The sequence below is a fragment of the Microcaecilia unicolor genome, chromosome 1 (assembly GCF_901765095.1).
Source record: "Microcaecilia unicolor chromosome 1, aMicUni1.1, whole genome shotgun sequence".
Lineage (NCBI taxonomy): Eukaryota > Metazoa > Chordata > Amphibia > Gymnophiona > Siphonopidae > Microcaecilia > Microcaecilia unicolor.
Genome location: NC_044031.1, coordinates 174,043,924 through 174,069,301, shown reverse-complemented (window position 1 = coordinate 174,069,301; position 25,378 = coordinate 174,043,924). Strand labels below are relative to the sequence as shown.

The window sequence follows — 25,378 nt, the reverse complement described above, 5'->3', positions numbered from 1 at the left end:
GCACCATGGGTGGTGTCTGGCTAATGCTTCATATGTCTCCTGTCAAAGGAATTCAGAGCTGGCTGAAACCCTACCGGATTGACGGTCCTGGCTTGATTGTGGGATGCAACACTGAGGTTTTGAGGGAAGACTTTGTATATGCTTCAAGGGCTGACTCAGCTGGATTCTCATTTATCTCCCACAGTTGTTGAGAGCTCACTATCTGCACTTCAGCCCTCCTTTGGCGGATTCAGCTACATTTTTCTCTGCCATTGCATCTGATGAGTCTGCTAGAACTTTAGAGGTGACTACTCCTTTCTCTCCTGAATTTTTCTTGCTCCATCAGTCTTATTTGTTGACTAGAACCTAGTCGTCTCAACTTCTAGGTTCTGCTTCTCACCATCAAGAAGCCTTGTCTTGTGAGCATTGGAGATTGGATCTTCCTCTAGACTTAGATGTTGAATGTGTGTTTTCAGATCCTCACACTGACTTGCCTTTATCTGTAGCATCATATCATATGTTCTAGTGTTAGACTTTTTAGAAGAAGGGGAACTTTTTCTGATGAAGGCAATGACTCTAGATCAGCTAGACTTTTTCATAAAGAAGTGCTTTCCTTCTTAATTACCAAAGTTTTAGAGATCTTGAGTATTTCTTCTCTGGTGACTCAGGGTTCCTCTTCTATCTCGGATACTATTACTAAGAAGCCTGTTCAAACCTTTCCTGTTCATGAAGCTATGAAGGAACTCATTTCTGTATAATGGAATACTCCAGATGCTACCCTCAGAGTAGCTCATTCGATGGCCAAACTGTATCCAATCCCCCAAGAAGAGCTGAACAAACTTAAATTGTCTAAAATGTCTAGGTCCAGGGGTTAGAGTTTTTCTTGAAGCTCTCCTTTGAGGTGGCTGTGTGTCTGTTCAGGCAAAATTGGACTGGATTTGCCTGGTGTAGCTTTATTCCCTAGCACAGAAAATACAGCTCAGTAAAACAAAACAAAAAAACAAACAACCCCCTCCCCCTCACAGCACACTCTTTGGAGCCAGGGGGACAGAGGAGGTAAGATTGCTGGGTTCCTAGGCAGTAGTTGGCTTGGGAAGGGCCTGTAGGCTTCTGCACTGTCCATGTGGCTGAACATGTGAGCAGATTGATGCTGTTTTCTTCCTTCCTCTGAAAGGGTTTTAAATAAGTTGCTAGGAAGTTGCTTTCCTCACTTTAAGACTGGAAATGACTGCAATGTTTAGAGCAACTACCATCTTTCCTGCCAGCTCAGCCCACACACCTGCAGGTTGCTTTCTGATGCAGGCCTTGGTGGAAGAGGTGCACTTCTGGATGCAGGCTTCAAAGGGGGGATGACTTGGAGGAGTCTGAGTCTTCCTCCATCAGGCAAGGCTAGAGAAGTTCCAGACATGGCAAGACACACACTTAAGGGGCCCAATCTCACACATTGGCTCCCTCGCTGCTCCCTGGCAATCTGGCATTGACTCATACCTCCCTCTACTAGCCGTTAAGCCCGTTAAAACGGGCGCGTATTGGAATGTTTTTTTTCCCAAGGCCCCCCTCCCGTTGCAGTTGCAAGGCCCCCTGCCATCCTCCTTCCCTGCCAGCTCCAAGGCCCCCTCTGTCCCTCCCTCCCAGCTCCAAGGCTCCAGTCCTCCCCCCTTCCCAGCTGCAAGGCCCCCTGCCCTCCCTCCCAGTTCCAAGGCCCCAGGCCCTCCCCCCCAGCTCCCAAGGCCTCCTTCCCTCCCTCCCTCCCAGTTCCAAGGGCCCCCTGCTCTCCCTCACAACTGTAAGGGGCCCCCTGCCCTCCCTCCCAGCTCCAAGGCTCCAGTCCTCCCCCCTTCCCAGCTGCAAGGCCCCCTGCCCGCCCTCCCTCCCTCCCAGTTCCAAGGCCCCAGGCCCTCCCCCCCAGCTCCCAAGGCCCCCTGCCCTCCCTCCCAGTTCCAAGGCCCCAGGCCCTCCCCCCAGCTCCCAAGGCCCCCTTCCCTCCCTCCCAGTTCCAAGGCCCCCTGCTCTCCCTCACAACTGTAAGGGCCCCCCTGCCCTTCCTCCCAGCTCCAAGGCTCCGGTCCTCCCCCCTTCCCAGCTGCAAGGCCCCCTGCCTGCCCTCCCTCCCAGTTCCAAGGCCCCAGGCCCTCCCCCCCAGCTCCCAAGGCGCCCTGCCCTCCCTCCCTCCCAGTTCCAAGGCCCCAGGCCCTCCCTCACAACTGTAAGGGCCCCCCTGCCCTCCCTCCCAGCTCCAAGGCTCCAGTCCTCCCCCTTTCCCAGCTGCAAGGCCCCCCGTCCTCCCTCCCTCCCAGTTCCAAGGCCCCAGGCCCTCCTCCCCAGCTCCCAAGGCCCCCTGCCCTCCCTCCCAGTTCCAAGGCCCCAGGCCCTCCCCCCAGCTCCCAAGGCCCCCTTCCCTCCCTCCCAGTTCCAAGGCCCCCTGCTCTCCCTCACAACTGTAAGGGCCCCCCTGCCCTCCCTCCCAGCTCCAAGGCTCCGGTCCTCCCCCCTTCCCAGCTGCAAGGCCCCCTGCCTGCCCTCCCTCCCAGTTCCAAGGCCCCAGGCCCTCCCCCCCAGCTCCCAAGGCGCCCTGCCCTCCCTCCCTCCCAGTTCCAAGGCCCCAGGCCCTCCCTCACAACTGTAAGGGCCCCCCCTGCCCTCCCTCCCAGCTCCAAGGCTCCAGTCCTCCCCCCTTCCCAGCTGCAAGGCCCCCCGTCCTCCCTCCCTCCCAGTTCCAAGGCCCCAGGCCCTCCCCCCCAGCTCCCAAGGCCCCCTTCCCTCCCTCCCTCCCAGTTCCAAGGCCCCCTGCTCTCCCTCACAACTGTAAGGGCCCCCCTGCCCTCCCTCCCAGCTCCAAGGCTCCAGTCCTCCCCCTTCCCAGCTGCAAGGCCCCCTTCCCTCCCTCCCTCCCAGTTCCAAGGCCCCCCCCCCCGTGCCTTCTTCCCAGCCAGCTGGAAGGCCCCCTTCAGTCCAGCCCTCCCAGCTCCAAGGCCCCCCTCCTTCTGAGACCTCCCATGTCCCCTCCCCCCCCCAAGGTAGCCGCTACCGCCGCCACCCCCCCCCCCCTTCACCCGGCCCGGGCCCTCTCTTCGTTATTCAACTTACAGCAGCGCCAAAACAGCAGCAAGCAGCAGCTCCCGTTGGCCTTCCTTCACTGCCTGTGCCTCGCCCTCGTGTGACGTCACGTCGGCGAGGGCGGGACACAGGCAGTGAAGGAAGGCCAACGGGAGCTGCTGCTTGCTGCTGTTTCGGCGCTGCTGTAAGTTGAATAACGAAGAGAGGGGCCGGGTGAAGGGGGGGGGTGGTGGCGACTCGGGGGGGGGGGGGGGGGTGGGAGCGGTAGCGGTTCCCTCCCTCCCCTTCCGCGCAGTTTCCCTCTCTGTCCCGCCCCCCTCCCCCCGTCATCACGTCTTGACGCGGGGGCAGGACAGAGAGGGAAGTCTCTACTGCGCATTTGCAGGTGAGTCGGTCACTTGCCATTTATAGGTTTGATCCCCTCTTCCCTCCCTCAGGTCCCTCCCCCCCCCCCCCCCCCAAATCTGTGTTGTTTACCGGCACTGCAGGCAGATATTACAACAGGCTCTCTCTGGCCAGTCCCAGGGTCCTTTTCTCTATTGTGACGTGAGCATAACGCAGCAGAGGGAAATCCTCAGGTTGGCTGAAGGGAGCCTGTTGTAATCGCTGCCTGCAGTGCTGGTGAACACCACAGATTCCTAGGGCCCAGGGAGGGGAACAGAGGGAGGTAGCAGTGGCGTGCGGTGACGTTTATAGCAGGGGATTCAGTAGATGTGCTAAATATTTGTGCAGTGCATATCCTTAACTAAGGTTAATGTACTTGCTATTTGTGCTGAACAATGTTGCGTTTTGGTCTCTTTCTGAGAGTCACCTATAACATTTGCCACTTTTCCTTTTGACTTCTGTATTGATTTGAAGAAACAAGTTCTGTATCACCATCACTTTTCCGAAATCTATCCTTCAGAGTTATACACAGATTGATTACTAGCATTGTCCCCATTCCTCACAAAAATTAAAAATATTACCCCATTATATTCCACAGGAGGTAGAAATGGTGAGGGCACTGGGGTATATGAGCCTAAAGAAGTAGCACAGCAGCAGCAGGAAGAGGTGGCAGGAGACCATTGACAAAGGTGTATTTTCAAAGCACTTAGACTTACAAAGTTACATAGGTTGCTAAGTGCTTTGAAAATATGCCTCTTAGACTTACAAAGTCCCATAGGTTACTATATAACTTTGTAAGTCTAAGTTATTTGAAACTTTGCCTCATAGTAAACTATGGAACTTTGTAAGTCTAAATGCTTTAAAAATGAGCCCCATTTTCTCACAAACTCTGTGTTTTCTTGGTTTGGTTCCCTAGGCAAATATGCATTTGTAGCCCCCTCCCCCATTCAGGAACCCCATCCTCCACCATCATTTTTTATTTTTGTTACATTTGTACCCCGCGCTTTCCCATTCATGGCAGGCTCAATGCGGCTTACATGGGGCAATGGAGGGTTAAGTGACTTGCCCAGAGTCACAAGGAGCTGCCTGTGCCTGAAGTGGGAATCGAACTCAGTTCCTCAGTTCCCCAGGACCAAAGACCACCACCTTAACCTCTAGGCCACTCCACTCCTCTCCAGAAATAGAAGCAAGAAATACACAGCTTAGCTGTGGGTATGATATAACATTATAGTTTGTGAATGAGCATGGGCTATGCAAGCACATGCTTAATGGTTAGAGCTGAACAGTGGCCATGTTACCCAGTTCCAGGAGAAAAACCACAAAAGTGGAGAAACTGGATCTGCTACGGGAGGAGAAATAAAAGACAAAAGCAGCGTGATCAACATGACACTTCGAAAACACCTGGGAGACGAATGGCAAAAAAAAGATGCTTTATTAATAAATAAGATTCAACATGGAGTTGTGTTTTGGCGAACAACGCCAGCCTCAGGAGTCTGTATGTAGTGAAAGCCAATGAATAGAGCAGACGGTGGTGATAAATGGAATCTGATCAGAGGAAAGGAAAGTGAATAGTGAAATACCTCAGGGGTAGGTGCTGGGACCGATTGTGTTTAATATGTTTACAAGAGACATTGCTGAAGGGTTAGAAGGAAAAGTTTGCCTTTTTGTGGATGACACAAAGATAGCCAGTAGAGTGGGATACCTTGGAAGGGGTAGAAACCATGAGACGGGATCTCCAAATGTTAGAAAAACGGTCAAGGGTCTGGCAGTTAAATTTTAATTACAAAGATACTAGGGAAAACAAGAACATACAAAGTCTGTGCACGCTATAATTTCCAAAAATTTAACACAGGAAACTTGAATGTAAAATTTTTAAAGCATAGATAATACAACTGCAATATAATACTCCAAATAAAAGGCAACAAAAAAAGGAGAAAGGGTTTGAAGAAACAAGCGGATGTCATGCAATTATTTATTATAAAATGCAATATCATCTACGATCCCTCACATTCATATATATCATATATTAAAAGCAGGAATAATGTCCCCAATACATCCAATATTGAAGTTCAAGCAGCATCCAATAATGTTGACAACAGTAAGTATTAGAGCACTCAAGTTATTGTTTCCCTGCTCATTCAAACAGGGTATGATAATCCTTGATGGCAAAATTTCCTAAAAATCCTAAACATTTAGAAATGAAGTCTGAAAGTGTTCAATTAAATTCTGCTTCCATGATGACCAAATTGTTGAGGTATCCAGGACTTACTTGCCCTGTCTTTTCCTCACCTCTTTATTCCCTTACCCTTAATTGTTCTGTGTACTGTCTTATCTAGATTGTAAGCTCTTTGAGCAGGGATTGTTTTTGTGTACGGTGTACAGCGCTGCGTATGCCTTGTAGCGCTATAGAAATGATAAATAGTAGTAGTAGACTTTAAACAAATCCCAGAAGAAACTCTCTTGCTTCAGCGTTCAAATTAGAGATCAATGTGTCACCTTGACTCTGGCTGAGTTTCGCTTCAAGCTTTCTCATAAAGGAACGCTGTAAAATCATATACTCAACATCACATTGATCCCCAATACTCCCATCTTCCCATAATATAAATACTCATCACTAAATAAATCTGAAAGTTACCTTAATCCTTCACATGTACATCTTGAATCTTCATCTTGAACAAATCAGTCTTGGCAATTCCTAAGCCCGTGTGGGAAACAGCCCAGAATGTATCTCTCTTCACGGCAGTGTGCCGAAGCTGCTCGGCTGGAAAAAATGTAATGCCTTAATGAGATTTGTCATTAGGCCCTGTTGGACTCTAGAAAGCATTGAAGGCTAGATAAAATCTTAAAATTACTCAACTCTTCCGTTGCACAACTCCCTAATGTGACAGTGCTACATGAACTCTATCCTATCACAACGTTACCTTGTATTTGTTCACCGGAGACTTCAAAGCCTCTCCGGTACTATGTAAGCCACATTGAGCCTGCAAATAGGTGGGAAAATGTGGGATACAAATGTAACAAGTAAATAAATACGCCTGTTGTCATGCAATCATTCCATTCAATATCTTTGTTCAATCCCCATGGCTGTGTAGTGTTCCACAAATAAATGAATTGCTGCGCCTTATAAATTAACCTATCTGTGTTCATTTTTCCCTGATGTTGAACCTATAATAGCACCAAAACCTTCAACTCAGCGATTGAATGATTACATTCCCTCCAAAGAGCAATTAAAGGCACATCCTTTTTATTGGTCTTTATGTTGCTGATATGTTCCCCAATGCGTGTTTTTATCTTTCTAGTCGCCTGGCCAATATAATAAGGGCTACAGGGGCAGGTGATACAATAACCCCTGCTGAGTTAAAGTCCATTCTTGAATGTAAATGGAATAGCTTACATGAATGAGGAATCTGTACTGTAAGTTTCAATAGCATACTGACAATATATTCAAGTTCCGCATTTAAAGTGTCCTGTATCAGCAGGATAATGTCCCCAATATGTCCAATATTGAAGTTCATCGTGTAGCAAAAGAGGGAGCAAAGTACAAACAAAAGTCCAAAAAGCAAAACAAAAAGTAGCAGGAGCCTTCAAAAAAAGGGGAATAAAACCTTTAATTGTGTTTTGAGGAACAAATCTTTGAATGGGTCCATTCAAAGATTAGTTCCTCAAAACACATGATTAAAGGTTTTATTCCCCTTTTTTTGAAGGCTCCTGCTACTTTTTGTTTTGCTTTTTGGACTTTTGTTTGTACTTTGCTCCCTCTTTTTGCTACACGATGAACTTCAATATTGGACATATTGGGGACATTATTCTTGCATCTGATATATGATATTGTCGCGTTCTCGAGGACCTTGGCATTCTGTCAGGCTTCTTCCCCGGAAGCAGTATAGTGAAGCAGTTAGTGTCATGCTGCTGGATGCAGCCAGCACAGGGAGCCAGAGCTATCTCAGAAAGGACAGACAGAAGAAACAGGAGCCAGCTAGGAAGCTGACCCCCAGGAATAAGGTAAGTCTGAGGGTGGTCACGGCCACAGTCGTGACAGTACCTCCCCCTCAAGACCCCCCTCCGGTCTCCTCGGGGGTTCAGGTGTCCAGGGGTAACTGTGGTGAAACCTTCTTTCAAAACCCAGACATGGATCACTGGACTGGAAGTCCCAAGGAAGTTCAAAACTGGCAGACAGGAGCGGAGCTTGTAAACAGGAGGCTCCTTCGAATCACCCCTGGACCAACTCAGGAACTTGGATGCATCAAGAGGAACAAAATTCAAAAGGAACCCTTCCCTGAGGGAACCCACAACGTCCTGGACCTCTTGGCAATTCCATGTAGGGACAGGAACAAGGCTGGAGCCACTACCCCAGCTGACATCAGAAGCTGGACTGGGGCCCGAAGTGGCATCCAAGTCTTGACGGGAACTAGAAGTCTGAACAGAAGCAGAACTGAAACTAGGACTTGGGTTGGCATCCACCGCTGGGCCGGGATTGGGACCTGAACTGGAATCAGAAACTTGACTACAACTGGAACTGGACTCAGGAGCTTGACTGGAACTGGAACTCAGCACGGCCTCAGCATCCTGGCTGGCACTGGAACTTGGAGTGGACTCAACCTCATCTTGGCTGGAACTCGAACTCGTAGTGGACTCAGCATCATCTGGGCTGGAACTCAAACTCGGAGTAGACTCAGCATCTGGGCTGGAACTGGAACTCGGAGCGGGCTCAGCTGCAGGGACGGAACTGGAACTCAGAATAGGCTCAGCATCCTGGCTGGAACTGGAACTTGGAACAGACTCAGCATCTTGGTTGGAACTGGAAATGGACTCAGCATCTTGGCTAACACTGGAACTCAGAGCGGACTTAGCCTCTTGGCTGATACTGGAACTCAGAAGAGATTCAGCTGTAGGGCTGGACGCACCCCTCTGGCTGGACTGGGACGTCACTCTAGCGTTAGCTTCAGGAGTCGTCCGCCGAGCTGGGTCCAAGAGGAAATGGCCATGGTATCCCCTGAGCATGCTAGCAGGGTGAAATGCAGAAAATGGGTTTCTCTGGACCCCAAGCCGTTGAACACGCCTTCTCTCAGCTATAGCTTCGGGGGTATTCTCCTAGGCTGAATCAGAACAAGGTCTATCACGGTCCTCTTGGAACGTCATCTCATCATCAAGAGCAGTAATAGACGCAAAACTTATGGGCTGGACGCCCACACTGGAACCAGGAACAGAACCGGGACTAGGACCCGGGATGGCATCAGAGTCTGGTGGAGCTAGAACACTGACCAGGAACGGAACTGCGGCTGGACCCCGGGCTGGAATCACCCTCTTGCTTGGAACAGGAACTCGAGGCGCCCTCTGCCTCCTGGCAGGGAAGGAAATTTGACTGAGGCTTGGCAGAAAACACCTTTTGGACAGGGATCTGAGGCTCAGTCTGGAGCGCCACTCGAACTGGCCTTAGGAGCTTGATTGGAGGTGCCCTCTGGACTGGAAGCGGAGGTGCAGTTTGAAGTACCCTTCGGACTGGAGTCGGAGGCTTGGTTAGAAGCCCTCCTCGAACTGGACTCAGTGGCTTGACTGGATGGGTCACTTGGGCAAGAACCGGAGACTCGACCCGGAGTGCCACTCGAACAGGACTTGGAGGCTCAGGTAGAAGTATCCTTCGGACTGGACTCAGGCTCAACTGGATGGGTCACTTGGACTTGAACCGGAGGCTCGACCTGGAGCGCCAATTGCATAGGCCTCGGAGACTCCGTCAGAAGCACCCCTCGGACTGGACTCAGAGGTTTCAAAGGGCGTGCCGCTTGAACGAGGGCTGGAGGCTCGGCCCGGAGCGCTATGAGCAGGAATCGGAGGCTCAATCGAAAGTTTCCCTCGGACTGGACTCAGAGGCTTAAGTGGAATCGTTACTTGAACTGGAAGCGAGGACTCGGTATGAAGCACCCCCTGGACTGGACTCAGGCGCCTAGGTGGCGGCACTACTTGGACTGGAATCAGAGGCTTGATAGACGTCTCGCTCGGCCTGACCTTCGAGACTGCTGAGGAGCCCTGAATGGAGAAATCCCACGGCGCCTTCTTTCGGCCTTAGCCTCAGAAGCTGGACTGGAACTGGAACTCTGACCCGGAGCTGGACCGGGACCACTCATCCACCTCCTTACCGCATGGGCCTCAGGAGTATTCCGCAGAGCTGGATCCGAGAGAAGTTGGACGCGGTAAAGGAAGAGCTTGGTAGAGGGATCCATAGCAGAAACTGGGTTTTCAAAAAACCCTCGCCCAGAAACGCGCTCTCTCTCCGCTGCTGCCTCACGAGTATCCTTCAGGGCTGGATCAGACAAAAGTTGAACCCGGTAATCCTGGAGGGTCATTAACGAATCCAAAGAAAAAATCAGGTTGGAACTGGGATCTGAACTGGAATCAGGAGCTACACCGGGTTGGAACCTGGATTGTCCATAGGGAACAAAGTCATGGGCAGGCAACCCACCTGGACCGATGATCTGGCCGGACTCATGGCCTTTGCATTCTGTCGCTTTCTCGAGGACCTTGGCATTCTGTCAGGCTTCTTCCCCGGAAGCACTGGGTTTGTGAGCCCTTGGGCCACTACCGTGGAGCGGCAGTGGCAGGCAAGGTCACCTTCAAAGCAGAGGTGAGGCAAGGCTGGACTGGAACCCCGGACTGGAGTTCTGCACAGGGATACACAGGACTGGAACACACCGGATGGGTGCGCACTGGACTGGAACCCACTGGACTGGTACACACTGGAGTGGAGCCCACTGGACTGGAACACACTAGAGTGGAGGACGGGAACCCATGGGACCGGAACCCGCTGGACAGGAGCATACTGGACCTAGGCTTCACCTGTGCTTAGCCACCGTTCCCCGAGGGTTGAGCCCTCAGGTTCAGGCAGCCGGCAGGGTTTACAGGAAAACTGGAACTAGCAGGCAGGAACAACAGGAATCAGGATACAGAAGTGCCCCCAGGCACCTAGGTAAAAGCCAGGCAGACAGGCAGGGAATGTCCGGGTTCCGGCAATAGTCAGGTCTGGCCGCAGGCAGAGAATATCCGGGTTCAGGCAGTAGTTGGGGCAGGCAGCAGGCAGAGAATATATGGGTACAGGCAGTAGTCAGGCCAGACAGCGGGCAGAGAGTAGTTAGATTCAGGCAATGGTCAGGTCAAGGAGCAAGACTATGGCTGGAGCTTCAGTAGCAAGGAGTACCGGCAGCAGACAGGACTAGGGCTGAAGCTCCAGAAGCAAAGGAAAACAAACATGGGAAAACCAGAAAGCTAAATACAAGAAGACTAGAAAAGCTGTACACAAGCTAACAGGGAAGCTATGCCCAAGCTAACCAGTCACAAGCTAGAAACTCACACTAAGCAAACACAGGAGAACTAGGAAAGCTGTACACAAGCTAACAAGCAAAGCTGTGCCCAAGCTAACTAGTCACACGCTAGGAACTCACACAACACAACACACCACATAGGAGAACTAGTAAAGCTGTACACAAGCCAACAAGAAAGGTTATGCCCAAGCTACTAGAAACAAGCTAGAAACTCACACTGAACTGGACAAGGTGGCAGTGCACAGAGCACTCTAACATACCAGGGACCTTAGACGATGCAAAGGCTGCAGTCTCTAAGTGCTTAATAAAGCCCTTCAACACCAGAGGCATAGCTGCAGCAATCTCTAAGTAACTACGGAGGCTGTTCAGGCACAAACCAAGGAGCAGGCAGAAAGCACAGTGAAACACAGAGAGGCTTCCCACACCCAGGTGTAGTGTAGTGAAGCAATTAGAGTCATGCTGGAAGCAGCCAGCACAGAGAGAGAGAGAGAGCTAACCCAGGCAACACCCACAGGTGCAGTATAGTGAAGCAATTAGTGTCATGCTGCTGGATGCAGCCAGCACAGGGAGCCAGAGCTAGCTCAGAAAGGACAGACAGAAGAAACAGGAGCCAGCTAGGAAGCTGACCCCCAGGAATAAGGTAAGTCTGAGGGTGGTCATGGCCACAGACGTGACAGATATGTATGAATGTGAGGGATTGTAGATGAGATTGCATTTTATAATAAATAATTGCATGACATTCGCTTGTTTCTCCAAACCCTTTCTCCTTTTTTTGTTGCTTTTTATTTATTTGTATTATATAGTAGTTGTATTATTTATGCTTCAAAAATTTTACATTCAAGTTTCCTGTGTTAAATTTTGAGAGTTAAAATGTAATGCCAAGAACTGTAGAGTGATGCACTTGGGGTGCAGAAATATAAAAGAGATGTACCAGATAGGAGGGGAGAGATTGGTAAGCTCAGCTCAAGAGAGGGACCTTGGGGTGATGGTGTCTGAAGATATCAAGGTGATAAAACAGTGCGACAAGGTGGTGGGCACAGCCAGAAGGATGGAAAGTTGCATAGAGAGGGGTATAACAAACAGAAGAAGGGAATTGTTGATGCCGCTCTACAAGTCATTGGTGAGGCTCCACTTGGAGTATTGTGTTCAGTTTTGGAGGCATTATCTCGCTAAGGATGTAAAAAGACTTGAAGCAGTTCAGAGAAAAGCGACTAAAATGGTAGGGGGTTTCCGTAGAAAGACTTACAGACCTAAACATGTATACCCTGGAGGAAAGTAGAACCAGGGGTGATATGATACAGACGTTCAGATGTTTGAAATATATTAATCCACAAACAAACCTTTTCCAGAGTCGGGAAGGCGGTAGAACCAGAGGGCATGAATTAAGGTTGAAAGGACTGACTGAGGAATAATGTCGGGAAGTATTTTTCACTGAGAGGGTGGTAGATAACCTGGAATGCCGTCCCGCAGGAGGTGGTAGACATGAAAATGGTAATGGAATTCAAAAATGCGTGGGACAAACACAAAGGAATCCTGTTTAGAAGAATCAGATCCAAAGAAGCTTAGCGGAGGTTAAGTAGGAAAGCCGGTGCTGGACATTTTTCTACTGTCTGCACCCTGATCAAGGCTGAATAGATTTGGATGGGCTGGAGTGAAGCTATTCAGGGTCTTTGACAACAACTTCAGAAATTTTAGAACAAGGCCAGTGCCAGGCAGACTTCTACAGTCTATGCCCTAAAAATGGCAAGGATAAGTCAAGATCAGGTATATATTTGATGTATCGCTTCATACCATATGAATTTATCTTAATGGGCAGACTGGATGGGACCATACAGCTCTTTTAGCTATCATCATCTACTATATTACTATGTAAATCTTTTCCAGAGAAGGGGAAACGGTAAAACTAAAGGACATGAATTAAGGTTATGGGGTGGTAGATTTAGGAGTAATGTCAGGAAATTCTTTTTCACAGAGAGGGTGGTTGATGCCTGCAATGCCCTCCCGAGGGGGATGGTAGAGACAAAAATGGTGATAGGGTTCAAAAAGGCGTGGGATGATCATAGAAGATCTCTAACTAGAAAATGGATGGTATAAAGTTTAAATGACTACATATGTGTTGATGTGTCGAGTGGCGCTTAGATGGTGACTCTGGCTGTGAAGAAATAAGGCTGGTGGTCAGCAGACTTGTATGGTCTGTGTCCCATATATTGTAATCTAGTTTAGGATGGGCTGGAGAGGGCTTCGACAGCAACTCTAGTAGCTGGAATGTGAGGACAGTCTGGGAAGAGTTTTTATGGTCTGTGTCTTTTAAACGACAAGACAGATTCAAATAGGCTGGAGTTGGCTTCTATGGCAACTCCAGTAGTTGGAATGTAAGGACAATGCCGGGTGGACAGTCTATGTCCCAGAAATGCCAAAGAAAGACCATGATCAAGTATTTTATATCACATTCATTGTTGGTTTAATCATGAATTGATAATGAGTGTGACTGTTGGGCAGACTGGATGGACCATTCAGATGTTTATCTGCCATCATTTACTATGTAAGAACCACAAACTACAGCTGCCTTTCCTGAACTTAGGATGTGCCTTTCTTGAGTTAGGCTGGTGTTGCTGTTTGTACTATGGCTGAGACTCCCTCCAGAACTGGGACTGGAATACCAAAGAGAGAGGACAATTTAAGTTTTTAAGTTTTTATTTTGTTACTTGTTTTGATGCTGTTCTATCTAGAATATTATTTTATTTTTAATTTAGTTTTTTTAAACTGCCTTGATAATTGTATGTTAAGTGGTATATCAAATAAACTACAAAGTGAGGAAACCTTCTGATTCTGCTTCTGAAGCATTCCCAGTCCTGACTGTAAATTTCTTATTTGTCTTTGCTAACTCCTGTGTAGTTGTAGGAAGACACCTGAACTTTATCACACTGAGACATATAAGGTATGATAGTGGTGCATAGAGAAGTTTCAGAGCAGGATCTATATGGTACAAAGTAAGCTCTTTAAAAAAAACAGAGTTAAAACATTTTAGGACTTAATTTAGGCAGTGTTGTTCCCTAAAGTTAGCTGGTATTATCTTTCTTTGCATTTGCTTTGATCAGATTAAATATACATGTAATCCTGAATCTTTATTTTTTTTATGTAAAATACGTCAGCTTCCTCCCTGACATGTTTGTGAAAGACAGTTTAACATTTTTTTTTTAAGATAACCGTATCTAGCTATCTAGTGATGAACTGTTAATGCTGTGGTAAGATTGAAACTTGGCTGCTATAGGACATACCAAATTCAGGAAACATTGATTGCATGATAGTTATATTTGAATACATTTCTGCCTTTGTAGTTAAGAAATGCAAAAAATCTTAATCCAAGCAGGTCTGTATTTATTACTTTCCAAATGAGTAAGAAATTGGTGCCACTTTATTAAATTTCACAATATAGCAACTTTGATCATTTTAAATAATTTCAGTCCATCTGCATATTCCCCCCTTTGTCATCAGGGGTGACATAGAAACAGAGAAAAATGAAGACGGAATCCCATATGACCTATCTAGTCTTCTCATCCATGCTCTTTCATTTCCTTAAAGATCCTATGTACTTGTCCCAAGCTTGCTTAAATTCCAGATACAGTTTTCATCTCTACTACTTCCACCGGGAGGCCATTCCACAAGTTTACCACCCTTTCTGAGAAGAAGTATTTTCTCAGGTTACTTCTGAGTCTATCCCCTTTCACCTTCATGCTGTGTCCCCTTATTCCAGCGCTCCCAAGTCCACTCCAAACCACTTGGGTTTTAATTTCTATTACCCTTCATTCTATCTGGCCCACTTGCCAGGTGCTGGAGAGGTTTGCAGCCCATCTGCATATTTCTCCCAGGTCCATCTTGAACCACTTGGTCCTCCACTCCTGTTAACCTGCTCTCCATCCAACCACTTGCTGTGTGTCATAGCTCCACGGTTTTGTATTTTCTCTTCTTTTTGTTTCCTATTGTTCCACTGCACTTTGTTTTCCTAATGCTAATTTTCTCCAATCATTTTCCTTATTGGAGTGGAGGAGTAGCCTAGTGGTTAGTATAGCAGACTTTCATCCTGGGAAACTCCTTGTGACTCTGGGCAAGTCTCTTAACCCTCCATTGTACCAGGTACAAAATAAGTATCTGTATATAGCATGTAAACAGCTTTGATTGAAACCACAGAAAGGTGGTATATCAAGTCCCATTTTCTTTCTTTTTCCCTATCCCTTCCTTTATAGCAAACCACTGCATACCTCGCTGCCCATTCTCTACTTTAATCACCTCACTAGCCATTTTGTTTTCTACCCTTTCTTTGGCTCTTGAGCTTCAACGTTTTCATCATTTTGTTCAGCCATTTCCATTTTCTCTGAGATCATCTTATCTTTGTCACTGTCATCATGCCTCCCCTGATGTGATGGTTTTGCCTTTATTGGAAAAAATGTTAGCGTCTTTGACCCACTGGGAATGAGCCAAAAAGATGGAGAGGGGTTGGTAGCGGGGGTTGCTGGCAAGGCCTGAAGCTTGTGTTTTTTTAGGGCATTGTGAAGTTAGAGACTGGGGAGGGCTATAGAGGTGCTTTTAAAGTTATTAAGAGCTCTCACAAACAGCAGTAGATATTGATTCTGATCTTGCATTTTTGTTCTTATGACCCTTAATAGAGCATTATGGAAAGGGCCATATAAAAGACAGATGTATGCTGCAGCTGTAATGACATATGTCTCTGTAAATGTAAGGTACACGGTTAAAAACAAACAAAAAAACACACACACACAAAAAAACCTGTTAGGTTACACAGGGAGAAGGAAGAGCAAAAGTAGTGTTTTGATCTTCCAAGAGTTTTGTTTGTTAGTAGATTCTTGGCTTGCTCTATATTTTTTACTAAAGGATCATTCCTTTTGAGACTTGTTATTATGAAAGAATTCTTTCTCTTCCATGATATGTGCTTCACAGAACATTACACTGAACATGCTTCAAATGGTGCTTTAAGATTATCCATCAAAATGATCTCTATGTAGATCCTTCATTTTCTCAAGCCTCATCATGAAGGCCTTCAATCAAGCAGACTATACCAACTCTAAAAGCAGCAGCTTTCCATAGAGCAAGTGTGGATGCTGGGTGGGGGAGGGAGGTGAAGAATGACTAGATTCACTTTTTCTTTCCTTCTTGGGAAAAATCACTACAGATTTTTGAGTTCGCAGCATAGTCAAGAGATAAAGTACATAGTACTAAATGATGAGTTAGATATAAAAGGCATCTCATAGACTTGGTGGAAAGAGGACAATCAATGGGACACTGTGTTAACAGGGTACAAATTGTATCCCAATGATAGGATCAAGTTTGAGGGGTGGGGTTTGCGATATATATTAAAGAAGAAATTGAGTCAAATAAATAAACTTTCCACATGAAACAGCAGTGTGGAATCATTATGGATAGAAATTCCATATGTGAAGGGAAGGAGTTTTCTTGTAGGGCTGTACTACTGTGTGCCAGGACAGAACAAACAGATGGATGAAGAAAAGTTTACAGAGATTAGGAAAGCTGGCAAATTAGGCAACTCTGTAATAATAGGTGATTTCATTTACCTGTGTATACACCTGGAATATGTAGAATATAATCTCCTAAACATTCAAAAAATTCTACAATGATCAACCGCAAGTGTTCAAGGGTGAAAGTGGACTTCTTATGATGAAAGATTGTGGAGGAAAAAAAGACTTCAGTGAATACCGATCACTCCTCTTTTTAAAGGACACGCCTTTTAGATAGAGAGGGGACCTCTTTAATCATTAATCTTTGAAAAAAAACTCCACATAAATCACTTTCATCGTGTATGAGCCATCACATCCTTTCAAACACTTATGGGGAAGACACAGCTATTCAAAGCAATGTAACCAAACCTCCAGTACTTATCTTGGATGGTGAGTAAATGTGGTCTTCTTCCACGAATCTGTGCAAAATCTGATTTTCATCTGCACCTTCTGTGCACCATCTAAATTTCATCTGGACCTTCCTTCGATACCCGACAGGGAAGCCCTGTTTTGCCACTGTATGGCTGCGTCAGGGGAAATTTTCAAAATCACCACCTCCAAGAGATTAACACACCTGCACTGTGTCCTCTAGCATCTACATCAAAATGGCAGCCGGCGTTCTCCACTCCAAGTTTAAATATCCAGCGTATGACATCACTCTTTCATCATAAGAAGTCCACTTTCACCCTTGAACACTTGCGGTTGATCATATTGACTGGATAAATGTTACATCAGGGAGTGCCAGGGAGATAACATTTCTAGATGTAATAAACAATCGCTTTTTGGAGGAACCGACGAGAGGGGGGAGCCATTTTGGATCTGGTCCTTGGTGACATGTAGGGCATAGTGTGAGAGATGGCGGTGTTGGGTCCCCTGGGCAACAGTGATTATAACGTGATCAAGTTTGAGCTACTATCTGGAATGAAGCTGCAAAGGAAATCTGTAGCTGCATTTAATTTTTGAAAGGGTGACTATAACAAAATGAGGAAAATGGTTAAAAGAAGCTAAAAGGATCAGCTGCTAAGGTTAGGACACTAAGAGGCATATTTTTAAAGCACTTAGACTTACAAAGTTGCATTGTAACCTATGGAACTTTGTAAGTCTAAGTGCTTTGAAAATGAGCCCCTAAATCAGGTGTGGAAATTATTTAAACATACCATCTCAGAAGCCCAGACCAGATGCATTCCACTTATTTGCAAAGGTGGAAAGAAGAGAAAACGACAGCCAGTATGGTTAAAAGGTGAAGTAAAAGAAGCTATTACAGCCAAAATATTGGCCTTCAAAGAATGGAAAAAGGAGCCAAATGAAGAAAATAAGAAGCAACATGAGCACCTGCAAGTCAGGTGCAAACTATTAATAAAGAAGGCTAAAAGTGAATATGAAGAGAAACTGCCTCAGAGGCTAAAACTTACAGTAACAACTTTTTCAGGTACATCAGAAGCAGAAAGCTTGCGAGGGAATCCATGGGGACCGTTAAATCACGAAGGAGCAAAAGGGGTGCTCAGGGAGGATAAGGTCATAGTGGAGAACCTGAATGAATTCTTTGTTTCTGTCATTACAGAAGAAGATGTAAGAGATCTGCCTGTACCGGAAATGGTTTTCAAGGGTGATGATGTGGAGGAACCAAAAGAGATCTTGGTGAATCAGGAAGATATACTGAGTCAGTTGACAAAGAGTAGTAAATCACCTGGACTGGAAAGCATACATCCAAGGGTACTCAAAGAACTTGAGTATGAAATGCTGATCTGCTGTTAGTAATATGTAACCTCTCGTTAAAGTTGTCCATAGTACCTGAAGATTGGAGGGTGGCCAATGTGATGCTGATTTTTAAAAAGGGTTCCAGAGATGAGCCAGGAAATTACAGAGCGGTAAGCCTGACATCAGTGCCTGGCAGAATAGTGGAAAGAAAGTATTATAAAGAAAAAAATTACAGAACACATAGACAAGCATGGTTTAATGGGACAGAGTCAGCATGGTTTCAGCCAAGGGAAGTCTTTCTCACCAGTTTGCTTCATTTCTTTGAATATGTAGATAATGGTGAGCTTGGTGAGCCAGTTGTAGTATATCTAGATTTTCTGAAAGCTTTTGACAAAGTTCCTCATGAGAGACTCCTGAGAGAATTAAAAAGTCATGGGATAGAAGGCAGTGTCCTTCTGTGGGTTAGGAATTGATCATTGGACAGAAAACAGAAGGTAGGGTTAAATGCAATTTTTCTCAGTGGAGGAGGGTGAATAGTGGAGTGCCTCAGGGATCTGTACTGGGACCAGTGATATTTAACATATGTATAAATGATCTAGAAATCAGAATGACGATCAAGGTGATTAAATTTGCAGATGACACAAAACTGTTCAAAGTTGTCAAAATGCATGCGGATTGTGAAAAATTGCAGGAAGACCTTAGGAAACAGGAAGACTGGGCATCCAAATGGCAGATGACATTTAATGTGGCCAAATGCAAGGTGACACACATTGGAAAGAATAATCCAAATCATAGTTATCTGATGCTAGGGTTCACCTTTGGACTCAAGAAAAAGATCTAGGTGTCATTGTAGATAATACACTGAAATCTTCTGCTCAGCGTTCTGTGGCTACCAAGAAAGCAAGCTACCAAAAAAGCAAACAGGATGCTAGGAATTATTAGGAAAGGGATGGTGAATTAGACCAAAAATACTATAATGCCTCTGTATTGCTCCATGGTGCGATTCACCTTGAGTATTGCGTTCAGTTTTTAAAAAGATATAGCGGAATTAGAAAAGGTTCAAAGAAGAGCAACCAAAATGATAAAGGGGTTGGAATGCCCCTCGCATAAGGAAAGGCTAAAGAGGTTAAAGTTCTTCAGCTTGGAAAAGAGACAGATGAGGGGAGATATGATTGAGGTCTGCAAAATCCTGAGTGGTGTAGAACGAGTAGAAGTAAATCGATTTTTTTTCTTATTCCTTGATTAGCTTTCGAAGGTTGCCCTTCTTCCTCAGATCGGAAATAAGCAAATGAGGTAGCAGATAGTATATATGAGAGAAGCATCAAAGCATTACTTTGACTGTCTGGCAGAGTGGGAGGGTGGGGGTATGCATGGGGACATCAAAGCATTTCATTGATATTCTAACAGAATGGGTGTTGGTAGGTGAGAGGAGGGTAATAAACAGAGAAATACAGCTTTATGTTTTATAATGAGTTAGAAAACCCAGATCTTTATTAAGTCCTGTTTGTTGGGTGTCAAAATATTCAATCATTCTTATTTCAAAGGTCTTACGTTCCTGTATTGTTTTAAAATTACCTTTCAGTATTCTTACTGTGAAATCACTGGTGCAGTGTTCTGGTCTTGTGAAGTGTTGGCCCACAGGGGTGGGGCCTGACTGGCACCGGCTATTTTCATGTGATGTCTGTGTAGATTGAATCTTGTCTTAAGCATCTGGCCTGTTTCTCCAATATAGCATCCTTCGTTACATTTCTTACACTGAATGATATATACCACATTGGAAGATGAGCATGTAAAATAGTCCTTTATGTTGAATATTTTTCCTTTGTGAATGACTGTGGGGTCTTGTGAAATGTTTTGGCATAGTTTGCAGCTGGCTGTGTTACAGGGAAACATGCCCTTTTCTTTTCCGTCTGTGTTGGAAGTTTACTTCTGATCAGCTTGTGTTTTAAATTTGGTGGCTGTCGGAAGGCCAGCACTGGTGGGGATGGGAATATCTCTTTCAGTAATTCATCTTCCTGAAGTAGTGGCAGTAGGTCTCTTATGATTTTCCTCAGTTTCTCCAGCTGTGGGTTGTATGTCACTACAAGGGGAATTCTGTCGTTGGCTTTTTTTTTCTTTGTACTGTAGCAGATTTTCCCTGGGTGTTTAGAGGGAGGAGGCAATATTCTTGGAGATTATTTTGGGGTTGTAGCCTTTCAGTTTGAAGGATGCAGTCAGGGTTTCAAGGTGCCTGTGTCTATCCTCTGGGTCCGAGCAGATACGGTAGTATCTTGTGGCTTGGCTGTAAATAATGGATCTTTTTGTATGCGAAGGGTGGAAGCTAGAGTTGTGGAGGTAGCTGCATCTTTCTGTGGGTTTCTTGTATATAGATGTTTGTATACAGCCATCCATTCTGTTAGAATATCAATGAAATGCTTTGATGTCCCCATGCATACCCCCACCCTCCCACTCTGTCAGACAGTCAAAGTAATGCTTTGATGCTTCTCTCATATATACTATCTGCTACCTCATTTGCTTATTTCCGATCTGAGGAAGAAGGGCAACCTTCGAAAGCTAATCAAGAAATGTATTAAGTTATGTCCAATAAAAAAGGTATCATCTTATTTTCATTTCCATGTTTTATTTTGTTTGATTTCTATTGATAACCTTTAAGAGTGGACTAACATGGCTACCACACCTCTTTTCTTATTCCAAAAGTACAAAGACTCTAGGGAACACTCGAGGAAGTTACGTGTAAATACTTTTAAAACAAATAGGAGGAAATATTTTTTCAACGAATAGTGAAGTTCTGGAACCTTTTGCTGGTGGATGTGGTAACAAGCGCTTAGCGTATCTGGGTTTAAAAAAGGCCTGGACAAGTTCCTGAAGGAAATGTCCATAGTCTGCTATTGAGATAGACATCGGAAGCAACTGCTTGTCCTGGGATTTGTGGCATGCAATGTTGCCACAATTTTGGTTTCTGCCAGGTATTTGTGACCTGACTTGGTTATTGTTGGAAACAGGATATTGGGCTAGATGGTCTGTTGGTCTGACCCACTATCAGTCTTATTTTCGAAAGTGTTGGGCACCCATATTTCGACCCAAATCGGGAGATGGGTGCCCATTTCGCAAAGGCGCCCAAATCGGTATAATCAAAAGGCGATTTTGGGTGTCTTCAACTGCAATCTGTCGCGGAAACAGGCAAAGTTGATGGGGGCATGTCGGAGGCGTGGTGAAGGTGGGACTGGGGCGTGTTTATTAGCCGAGGAGAGATGGGCGCCTTTGGCTGATAATCGAAAAAAGAAAGGCGTTTTTAGCGCGAATTTGGGTCATTTTTTAAACCCTTTTTTTTCACAAACAAATCCCCAAAAAGTGCCTTAAATGACCAGATGACCACCGGAGGGAATCGGGGATGACCACCTCTGACTCCCCCAGTGGTCACTAACCCCCTCCCACAAAAAAAAAAAAAGAACTTTAAAAACTTTTTTGCCAGCCTCAAATGTCATACCCAGCTCCATCACAGCAGTATGCAGGTCCCTGGAGCAGTTGTTAGTGGGTGCAGTGGACGTCACCCAGGTGGACCCAGGCCCATCCCCCCCTACCTGTTACACTTGTTGTGGTAAATGGGAGCCCTCCAAACCACCCCCAAAACCCACTGTACCCACAAGTAGGTGCCCCCCTTCAGCCATAAGGGCTATGGAAGTGGTGTAGAGTTGTGGGCAGTGGGTTTTGGGGGGATTTGAGGGGCTCAGCACCCAAGGGATGGGAGCTATGGACTTAGGAGGTATTTAATTTTTTTTAAAATTGTTACAAGTGCCCCCTAGGGTGTCCGGTTGGTGTCCTGGCATGTGAGGGGGACCAGTGCACTACGAATCCTGGTCCCTCCCACGACCCAATGCCTTGGATTTGTTCGTCTTTGAGGTGGGCGCCTTTGGTTTCCATTATCGCTGAAAAATGAAACCGCCCAGCTCAAATCCACACAAATCCAATGCATTTGCCGGGCACAAACAGTATTATCGAAAAAAAAGATGGGCACCCATTTAAAAAAAAAAAATGGTCTGTCCCGCCCCTTCATGTACCCGTTCGCGGACATAGACGCCCATGGAGATGGGCGTTCGCAGATGTAGACGCCCATGGAGATGGGCGTTCGCGTTCGATTATGCCCCTCCACGGCTACTCTTATGTTCTTAGAAATTCATTACTGACATCTAGATTGGTCCATATGGAAGAAATGAAGTTAAGACCAGTATATCACACTTTCAGTTCATCATCACGGAGCCATTTCCATCTCAGGAAAGAGATGGCTTTCTACTCCAGGTGTTTTCTCATTCCAAAGAACACTAGAGACTTAGGCCCCATCCTGGATTTCAGACTTCAATTAATTTCCTTATTTAGAAATTTCAAAATTAATACTTCTCTTCATGTTACCATTCATAAAGAAACAGTACTGGCTGTATACCCTGAATCTCAAGGATCAGTACTCAGTGATGTGAAAAAGTTCACCCCCTCCCCGATTTCCCTATATACTTATTTATTTTTAATGGAAAAGATGTCCTTTTTTTATCCATTGCAAAGTTTTATTGTGTAAAATTCTGTTAAGTCCACAAGAAGTAGTCCCACAGGAGATGAAATTAAAAAAAAAAATACTTAATTTTGTCATATTAATTTTGTATGCACAATATTTTTGTATCTGCTAACTACTGCTATAATTAATTTTAAAGAGCTAATTTAGGTCAGTTTAATTAATTTGTAGTGATAGTTTTGTGTAGTAGTATGCGTATGGGCCCATGTTTTATTAAGCATGCGTGCTAGCCTAGCTGATCATCCAGCACTGTGAGGCAAAGCATTCCTTTGTTTTCAAGCATGTTGGCTGCAAGTGCATTATCCTGCCGAAATACTAAAAAATAAGTGTGATGACAGCAACTGGAAATTAACTGTAAGAAAAATTAAAACATTTGAAGGGAGAGGAATTTGTGAATGGAAAAGGACAGAAAATACCAAAGTGGTCTACTGTCCCTGATAGTTGTGAGCTCCGCTCTATGGATGGTTTAAGTAATCAAAATACACTGTGATGTAATACATCAACACACAGGGGTTGATATTCAGCCAGTGCGCTTTATGCCTGGAAATAAAGTGGTGGGTCGTGTCCAGGCTCTGGCATTGAATTTCTGGGTTTACGAAGTCATCAAAATCATAGCTAGTTAAGTGCAATTTTCAGCATTTTATCACCTTGGAGGGCTCATGTTTCCAATTTTTGGGGGTTCTTGCAGCTGGGCCGGGACCAGGGGTTGGCTTTGAACTCCTTGAAGGTTCAGGTGGTGGTACTCTCCAGTTTCAGGGGGAAAGTGAATGACGCCTCTCTGGCCTTGCATAGAGAGGTAGCACGGTTACTGAATGGGATGGTGCATGTGTGTCCTCTACTTCAGCCTTTTTTTTAATTCTGGGACCTCTGTGGTGTTCGGGGGACCAAATGAGGCTCCATTTGACCCCTTGCGTTCAGCCTCAGTTGAAGACCTTACCCTTAAAATGGTGTTTTTGGTGTCCATTACTTTGGTTCGGATGAGCTCCAGGCTCTTTCGTGTTGGGACCGTTTTCTGTCCTTTTTGAAGGATTCTGTGTTCTTGCGGACAGTTCCCTCCTTTCTGCCATGTGAATCAGAAAATTTGCTTGCCTTCCTTTTGTAGAGGGTGATTCAGTAGCTACAGATCGGAGGCTTCACAGGCTGGATTTCTGGAGGACTGTTCTCCAGTGCGCTATAGAAATGATTTATAGTAGTAGTAGTAGTACCTGCAGGAGATGAATGAGTTTGGTCTCTCTACCCAGCTTTTCATGCTTTTCCAGGGCCCTCAGAAGGGGCAGGCAGCCTCGAATACCTCTGTTGCAAGGTGGATTAAGTCAGCGATTGAGTCCTACATCAGCAAGAATAGACTGGTCCCTCAGGGTCTGAAGGCCCACTTTACCAGGGCTTAGACTGCTTTTTGGGTGGAGGCCTGGGCGGTGTCCTTTGAGATTTGTAGAGTAACGACGTGGTTGTTGCTTCATTCATTTGCCAAACATTACAGGTTGGACATGCAGGCCAGAGCCCAATCAGACTTTGTGCTTTTCCCTACCCAGCAGATCTGCTTCATTACATCCCATTCATGCAGAATGGTTGAGCTGACGCAGAGAAACGAGAAGTTACACCTTTTCTTTTCTTTAGTCAGCGAAACCGTTCTGCTGCAATCCTGCCTTTGGAAGACCTCAGCCTGGGGTTCTGGGTGTGCTCTGTGTTCCCTCAGTTACTCGACCTCCTCCCCCACCAAAAAAAGAGAAACAAAATGGAGCTTTTCTCTGGTGTATACAGGGTAGCAACTGTTACTCTGTGGTTTTTGGCTTGTTTGCTTCTCATTGCAGTTGCAGTAGCTGATGGGACATGGGTGCATTACAAAGGGACTATCTTCTTTGGCAGTTGCATACTGAAATCTTCCAGGGAACATCACAGCTTATTATCGGTGTTGTCACTGGTAAAATTCAGTCTTTTCTCTAACTCCACCTGCTGGTAGGAAGGGATAACAACCCATTTGTGCAGAACGGTTTTGCTGACTAAAGAAAATTATCAGGTAAGGCTTAATTTCTCCTTCAACTGATTGAACACAGCTAGATTTGATTTTAGAAGACCTGTTGAATCTAAACTTATTGAAAATCTGCTTGCTTGGGCATTCCTACCTCTTGTATTCAGTCTCTGCAAGTGGTTCAAAATTCAGCTGCACATCTTTTGTTGGGACTTTCCAGCTATTTTGCCTCACCTTAAGTTGTCACTGGCTCCCCATTGCCTCACAAATTAAATTTAGGATTCTATTGTTAATTTGTCAGGGGTTGCATCATACAGCTTCATATTATTTGACAAAATGCTACAGACATGTGTACCCGTAAGATGTTAAGATCTGTAGGGGACATGCAGTAGTGGTGGTCCTGATTTTTAGACTTGAGATTTGCGTCATCGATAGCTGGTCCAGGAGAATGGAACCAGTAGCCATTAGCTCTTAAGGTGCAAAAAGATGCCTTCTCTTTTAAGAAAGTTGAAGAGTTATTTATTTTAAAGTCTCTCTCTTTGATGTAGTACCCTATATCACTTGGAACCTGCTCTGAGTTGCTGTTATGAGCTGAAGATCTTTGCTGAACATAACCTTGTGAGACATTATAGGTAGCTGCCTAGGTGGAGTGTCGATCCATTTTTAGATTTGCCCCTGAAGCAGTCAGTAGCTAGAACATGTTGGGCTAATGGACTAATGAAAAGTGATTTGGATTCAGTATTTCAACTGATAAGGTTGTTTTGAATTATTAAAGACATTTGGAAAATCGAAAACTGTCTCTCTGTTGCTGCTCTGTGCTTGTGACATAATTAGCTTGCAGAACTTTGGACCTCTCTTTCTGCTAGTTAAAATTTAATGCCAAGAA

The 25,378-nt window shown here is 45.5% G+C and overlaps 1 protein-coding gene across 1 annotated transcript in view; it reads left to right on the top strand.

Annotated features, from left to right (window-relative positions):
* Positions 1 to 25,378, top strand: part of ANKRD28 (ankyrin repeat domain 28) — a 435,540-nt gene that overhangs the window by 9,549 nt on the left and 400,613 nt on the right. The window lies entirely within an intron of this gene.